This window comes from Gekko japonicus, unplaced genomic scaffold (assembly GCF_001447785.1).
Source record: "Gekko japonicus isolate JY-2015 unplaced genomic scaffold, Gekko_japonicus_V1.1 scaffold138, whole genome shotgun sequence".
Taxonomy (NCBI): Eukaryota; Metazoa; Chordata; class Lepidosauria; order Squamata; family Gekkonidae; genus Gekko; species Gekko japonicus.
In genome coordinates, this window is record NW_015163096.1 from 666592 (window position 1) to 674311 (window position 7720).

Consider the following 7720-nt stretch of genomic DNA (forward strand, 5'->3'; position numbering starts at 1 on the left):
AAAATATCCTGGAAGTTTCCAACCTGGAGTTGGCAACCCTATGTCCTTTTCAGGCAACCATCAGCCTACCTTTATCTGTCTGTCTGTCTTGAGGTTTAAATCCCCCCCCAGCCTCTGCCAAGGGAAAGGGCAGTCTTTCCCTGCAGTGGGAACCAAAGCAGCTGACATCATTCTCCTCTCCCCCGTATGATCCGCACAACTAACCTATGAGGTATGTTAAGGTTGAAAGTGTGTGAATGGTCCATAATCCCCCAGGCAGCTTTCAAAACATGAACCTGGGACCTGCACACCATCTTCTGAAGCGCTCTCTGGTATATCTGTGGCAGTAATGGGGGTGACTGCTGGCACCTTTCCCTATCATTTTTTGCCTTGTGGTATTCTGCGTCAGGCCTTCCGGTCTTCCGCCGTCCTCTGAAGTTTGCTCAATTTCATGTTCATTGCATTTATGACACTGTCTAACCATCTCATCCTTTGCCGTCCCCGTCTTCTTTGACCTTCAATCTTTCCCAGCATCAGGGTCTTCTCCAGTGAGTGCTCCCTTCTCATTTGGTGGCCAAAGTATTTGAGCTTCAGTTTCATTATCTGGCCTTCCAGGGAACAGTCAGAGTTGATTTCTTTTAGGATTGACTGATTTGATCTTTTTGCAGTCCAAGAGTCTCCTCCAGCACCATAGTTCAAAAGAATCTATTCTTCGGCGCTCGGCCTTCCTTATAGTCCAACTCTCGCAGCCATACATGACTACTGGGAATTGCTTCGACCATGCAGACTTTTGTTGGCAGGGTGATGTCTCTACTTTTTATCATGCCCCACTACAGCTTTATATATAAGGGACAGATAAGCCAACAGTAGTAGAGCAATAAATATGTCAAACTAGCAGATAAATGTCTAATATAATAGTGCATTAGATTACTGAATGTAATTGCAAGGGATATTGGGATGTCTGCTGACATAACAGCATTTTTTGGGGGAGGATGTAGTGTTAAGTGCCCTCCATGCCTGAGAGGAGAGAATGAAGATTCCCAGTCACTTCTCACAATTAGAAAAGATAAAGAGATTTATCTGGTTGTTTGACATATTTATTGCTTTATAAGGTTACCTTATAACCTTAACTTGTTATTTAGTGTCACTTTGCTTATCTTGAACATCAGCATGTTACATGTTAATTTGCTGTTTATTCTCTGGCTGTAAGTTTGAACCTTGCCTGCCATTGTAATGTATTTGATAAAGTGTGCATGCACACAAAAGCTCCTACCTTGACTAAATCTGTGTTGGTATTAAAGGTTCCACTGGACTCTAAATTTGTCCTAAGGGATGTTACCACTCAATCTACATGTGGTGAACTGAAACCGTGCTGGATGTGGGTGACATATGGGACTCTAGTTTAGCAAGTCTGGACTCCCCAAGATCTTACATCATCCTGAGGCAGACATCTCCACTAGGCCAATGTGGCCAATGAAGATATATGTAAATCAAAATGGTATTCTTGAATCAGAGCTTCCTCAGCTTCGAAATATTGGGAAAGTGGTAAGAAGACCTAAAGCAGCCCCTGAAGCTATGGAGATGTTAGTGGGCTGACTTCCTCTCATAGTTTGGTAACTGGAGAAAAATCTGCCTGGTAGTTGACAAAGGATAGTTATATGCAGATAAATCTCAACATCTCCATTCAGAGGTGCCAGTGTTTGATGAAAGTGTTCAGGAATTTTAAATCCAGTATTGCCCTTTAGACTCCATTCTTCTTAGGGTCTGTGAAAAATATGGAGTATGAGGACTGCTATGAAAATGGTACTGCCTCTATTGCTCTGTTGAACAGAGGTAAATAGCTTTTAAGGTGTGGTGTTTCTCTGTGTTCCAAGACCTGAGAGAGTCCACAAACTTGTTGAGAGGAAGCCCTATGAATTCTAAAGCGTAACTGTATTTGGCAGTTTCTCTCACCCATCTGTCAATGGAGGGCAGAACAGTTGAGATGATTAAACAGATGATTAAACAGTTGAGATTCATTTCCACACAGGAATGGCCCTTGGAATCTGTTGGATTTGTTACTTGTGTTGTTGCCCTGACAGAAGACTTTACAATTTGCAATGGCTTTGGCCTACCCTGTCATCTTGTCTAGACTCAGACCATGTTAGTCTACAGCACTGATTCTGAATCAAGTAAGAATGCACTGAATACAAATAGCATGAAAAGATTGGTTCTGTTGGCATCCTGTTAGTTGTAGGCATAGATTTTTCTTCTTTTTAGTTTCCACCAAAATGTATTATTCAAAATTATATTCTCCATGGAAACTAGGAGGACCTTGTTTTGCTAATTTACATACCAGGATTTCAACCACAGTTATGGCCAAGTCGCCATGGCAAAGAACACCTGCTCCCGAAGAAAGTATTAGCACATCTAAACTGGAACCTGCTATGAAGATGACAGGTCTTGAGGAGTCTAAATGCACCATCCCTAACCCTCTTATTTTTTTTAGGTATCAGTTGCAGTAACATGCACCTACACAATAGAGTCTCTGGAAAAAGAGACACCACAGCTAAGACCCTTATAGGAGTGCTAGGATTCATACACCCTCCGGGGGCAGTCTGATGGGTGCTCTGTTTGATCCTTGAGGGAACCTTTGCCATCCTTGGATACAAGAGTAGCTGAGAGGAATTGTGCAATGGGTGTGTCCATGAAAGGAACATCTCCATGAAGCTATTAGGCAATGTGTAAATTTTTTTAGTACAAACCAAGTTTTGTGTAGTAGAGAAAGAAGGTTGCATACTCCTTTCTCATCTGAACAAACTTTGAGTCCAGTGGCACCTTTAAGACCAAAGTTTTATTCAAGGTATAAGCTTTTTAGTTTGGTGCAGTGGTTAGAGGTGTGGACTCTAATCTGGGAGAACCGGGTTTGATTCCCCACTTCTCCGCATGCAGCTGCTCGCATAACCTTGGGTCACTCATAAGTTCTTTCAGAGCTGTTCTCACAAGGATGGTTCTCAGGAGAGGTCTCTCAGCCCCCCCACCTGACAGGGTGTTTGTTGTGGGGAGGGGAAGGGAAAGGAGATTGTAAACTGCTCTGAGACTCCTTCAGGTAGCGAAGGGTGGGGTATAAATCCAATCTCTTCTTCTTCTCCTCCTTGAATAAAACTTTGTTGGTCTTATAGGTGCCACTGAACTCAAACTTTGTTCCGCTGCTTCAAGCCAACACAGTTTCCCACCTGAATCCTTTTGCATCTGTCATTCAATGAATTTCGGACTGGGGACCTCTTTTTCCACCTCCTGAAGCCTCAGGAAAATTCCTTGGTGACCACAGGCTTACACTTGCAAACATTCTTCTTGATCTCATTACAATTTTCACAGTTCCAAGCTTGTGATAGTTTTGGCTAAGCCCTGATAATCATCCTGACTAAAGAGGTGTTTCGATTGCTCTGGTTCAACTATTCTCTCCTCAAAAGTTTCCATCTCTTCTCCATTTGAGGGGTGGGGCCTGTGACCTCTGATTCCAGGGTGTGATGATAATCTACCAGCATAAATGCACTTTCTTTTCTGCAACCTTGGTTGATCAGCTTGGCTGAGCTCTATAGGCTATGCTGCTGCCAGAATTTCCTGCTTGAAAGTTGGGAAGGGAGGAATAGTTTGGAAGCTCTGATCTAAGCTTCTTGCACCCTCTGGTGGCTGAAGGCAGGTGGCTGTTCAACAGGAGCATAAATTCTTCATCAATTGCTCTTCCCAGTCACCCTGGGGGCAGGTCTTGGGAGAGGACTGTAGTGTGTGCATGCACCAACAAGCATCTCTGTAAAGACATACTGGATTATTCTATGGCAGCCTCCCATGGCTATTCCAGTGTTACAACACTATCCCCTGTAGTGGAGAGTTTTCTTTGCAAATTCTGACTCCTCCTCAGCTCTGCGCTGATTCTCAGGCTCTGAGTCTTACATTCCTCTCCCCTAGCCTATGTTTCCTACATGAGACTCTTAAAGGCTATCACATGTGTTATATTGGGGATCTGCTTTCTGGCTTCCTTGGCAGAGAAGAGATATCCATCTCAGGCAGCCTCTCAGAGACCGTATTCGCTGGAGCAGGCTGTGAGCAGTGTTCCCTCTAAGCTGAGTTAGCGTGAGCTAGCTCACAGTTTTTTTGTTTTAACTCAGGAAGGATGGGTCCAGAGCAAACTAATTTATTCAGTAGTCAAATCACTTGCTCACAACTTTAATGCCGGGAGCTCACAAAGTAGAATTTTTGCTCACAAGACTCCACAGCTTAGAGGGAACATTGGCTGTGAGTAGAGCTGCTTCTTTTTTTAAGGAAATAGGGATTAGGGATTAGTGAAGCAAAAAAGAGAAAAAAATGTGATGGGAAGAGAGTCGAGAGTGGATGTTTTAAGAAGAGCTCCTGCATAAGCATGCACTCTTTGACCTAGGCAGGAAATGAACTAAGGATTAGGATGACACCCACCAATGTAAAAGTGGAAGTTAAGAACTGCCTCCTTGACTAAGTAGTGGGCATCTCTCATGCTAAAAGTGCCCTGCCCCTCAGAGAGAGAAGAACTGAACTGCAACAGCAAGAAAAACAGAGAAAGACACGTTACCTAAAGTGGAATCTCAATAATCCGTTTCAGCCTGCCAGCACTATCCAAACTTGAGGTCAGTTAATCTTCAGATGTTGTAAAATAGCCAAAACAGACCTAAAAAGAAATTATAATCACTAAAACAAATGAACTGATAAAGAATTAGGCTCAGCTAGACTTACAGATGTATGATCTGTGATTAGATCTGTCAATACTTATAATGGCAGCTACGGAGCCAGGGAGAATGTGAACCACAGACATAAAATTGAAGTGGGAAGAGGTTCATTCTTCTCCGCCTCCTGTGGCTTACAAAAGATAAATCCTCACCCTATTGCTTAACTGTAGTGAGTGTGGGCGTGAGTCAGGTTGCTTCCCTGCCACTGGAGCTAATAGGGGAGGGGCATCTATCCATGAAACAGCACAAGAAAAGGGAAGATTTTGAATACTGTGGACATGATGAAAACTTAATATCTAATGAAGCTGTTTTTCTTTAAAAGAATTCAGAAGATTCAGTCACAGATCTATAGAGATTTACCTAGTTCAAATCTGATACAGTTAGCAATGATCCTTTTCTGGAAACTGAAATACGGTAAACAATTTTTTCCTTATGTGTTAAATATCTATGTACTGGTTTGGATCTAACCTAGATTTCTGCGGGCACAGGGCTAATCCTCCCCCCCCCCCCCCCGGGGAGGAGACCTGATTCCCCTACATGCTATTCCTGTGAGTCCCTTATCGCCAAGGAGCAGAATCTTAAGTGTATTTTGGGCTACTGCAGGAAGGAAAAATCAGTGAAAATCAACCTTCATTGAGCCCACAGAAACAAGGTTATGTCCAAATAATTATATTAAATATTTATAGCATATGCTAACTCCCACATGAACCCTCCAGGTCCCTAAGGTCTGCAAGAGTGCCCCTGCTTAAGACAGAATCTTAAGCAAACTGAAGAGAGACATTAACTCAAGACAGACATTTATCAAGATGAGGGTCTCTAAGGAAAGAAAATACAATGGCTGGTATATTTCCAACTAATTTCTAGACTCAAAGAACCTGCCCATGCTTACAGAGGTTGGATAAGAGACCTGATTTTGAAAAAATAATTACTCATCTATTAGGACAGATCTACAAACTTTTACTCCAATATGATACAGAAACTGAACAAGTCAAAATGTTAAAAGAGCTTGCTACAGCACCGGCAGATCCAGCGCAGGCACACTAGATCCCATTGGTGTGAGGCACAGAGACCACGAAGAAGATCATTTCAATAATGGAAAAAAGGTATGGATAAGAAGCTTACTGCCAGCCAAAGCTACTTGGAGTGGATACACCGCTGAACGTGCTCTTAAACACACTTTAGTATATCTGGATCGCCATCGATATATTAATGGTCTAAACTGTTTATTGTGTATTTTACCTGCTGTCAGAACAGCAGATCCCAGTGCTCTTGGGGAGGGGGAAGTTTAGCAGTGGGTCTAGGCAGAGTTATAAGGGAAGGATACTGAGAAACAGAAGAGCTCGGTGTCCTTCCAGCCTACGGCCCATCTCAAGGGTGGCTGGCAGTGGGGCCAGGATGGACCCCCCTCCGTCATTGGTGTTGTGTAACACTAGGTCCATTAATAACAAGGTCACAATCCTATGGGATTTTGTGATCGAACATCAGGTGGACCTGGTGTGTGTGACCGAGACGTGGGTGAGGGACGGGGAGACCTTGGCTCTTACCCAGTTAGCCCCCCGGGTTACTCCGTCCTCCACCAATCACGGAATAGGGGGGAGGGGTGGCGATTTTCATTCGGGAGGCTTACTCCTTCAGGGCGCTCCCGGCTGTTGAGATTGCGGGCTTGGAGTGTGTTGCCGTGTTGCTGGGGGCTGAGGAGAGTTTGGCGATTTGGCTGGTGTACCAACCGCCTAATGCACCAACCAATAGTCTGCCGTCCCTGCTGGAGGCCATAGCAGGCTGAGCGTTGGATCACCCTCGACTGATTGTCTTGGGTGACTTCAATGTCAATGCTGAGGACGTGACCTCCAGCTGGGCTACGGACCTGGTATCGTCCATGGCGGCACTGGGACTCTCACAGTTTGTATCGGCCCCCATGCATCGGGCTGGTCACATGCTTGATTTGATCTTTGCAGCGGGAGTGGGGGTGGACTGGATCACTGCTGAGGCAGTGCCATGGTCAGACCACCTGGCCCTGAAGGCCCGTCTGAACATTCCACCTCAACCCTATATGGGCGGCGAGCAGATTTTCGCTCACCCGCGAAGCCTAATGGACCCAGTGCGGTTCCAGATGGCTCTGCAGGATCCGAGGCCCCCTGGCGGCTCGTTGGATGAGCTAGTGGAGGACTGGCATGTCTGGCTCTCCACGGCCATCGACGAGACCGCTCCCAGGCGTCCTCTCCGCACTCGTGTTAGGCGTGCACCCTGGTACACCCAGGAGTTGCGGCAGCTGAAACGAGAGCTGAGACTAGAGAGACGGTGGCGTCACATTCGCGATGAGGTGACAAGAGCATCCTATAGGACGTTTATGAGATCCTATGAGATGGCAGTTAAGGCCGCTAAGAAGGATTTCTATGCGGCCGAGATTGCATCTGCGAGCTCACGCCCGGCCCAATTATTTAGGACAATTCGGACTCTGACAGACCTGCCTCAGGGCAAGCGAAACGTTAGGGAATTGGATATTGGCTGTGAAGCTTTTGCGAGCTTTTTCGCACATAAAGTCTTGGCGCTTTGCCGCGACCTCCCCGCCACAATTGAGACAATTAGGAACTTGAGGCCCCTTGCGTGTCTTTGGTACCGGGTTTAGAGTGTTTCAATCTGCTCAGTCTGGACGAAGTTGACAGATTGCTCGTATCTGTACGCCCAACCACATGTGACCTTGATCCGTGCCCCTCCTGGCTCATTAAAGCGGGACACGAGGGGCTACGAGGCACACTATGGGAGACTGTCAACAAGTCCCTCTTGGAGGGTCAGTTCCCGAGTGCGCTCAAGGAGGTGATGGTCCGCCCTCTCTTAAAAAAACCATCTTTGGACCCAGCCAAATTGGCTAACTATCGGCCAGTGTCCAATTTGCCCTTTTTGGGCAAACTTATTGAGAGGGCGGTGGCATTACAGCTGCAGAGCTTTCTGGAGGACGCTTCAGTCTTAGATCCCTTCCAGTCCGGCTTTCGCCCTGGTCATGG

General features: G+C 45.7%; 1 protein-coding gene across 2 annotated transcripts in view; it reads right to left on the reverse strand.

Annotated features, from left to right (window-relative positions):
• Positions 1-4653, reverse strand: part of ANKRD12 (ankyrin repeat domain 12) — a 63725-nt gene extending 59072 nt beyond the window's left edge. For both annotated transcript variants that reach the window (XM_015406605.1, XM_015406604.1), the window contains exon 1: positions 4565-4653. The gene's annotated coding sequence lies outside the window, so the exon portion shown is untranslated. The remainder of the gene's footprint in view (positions 1-4564) is intronic.
• Between the last annotated feature and the right edge of the window lie 3067 nt (positions 4654-7720).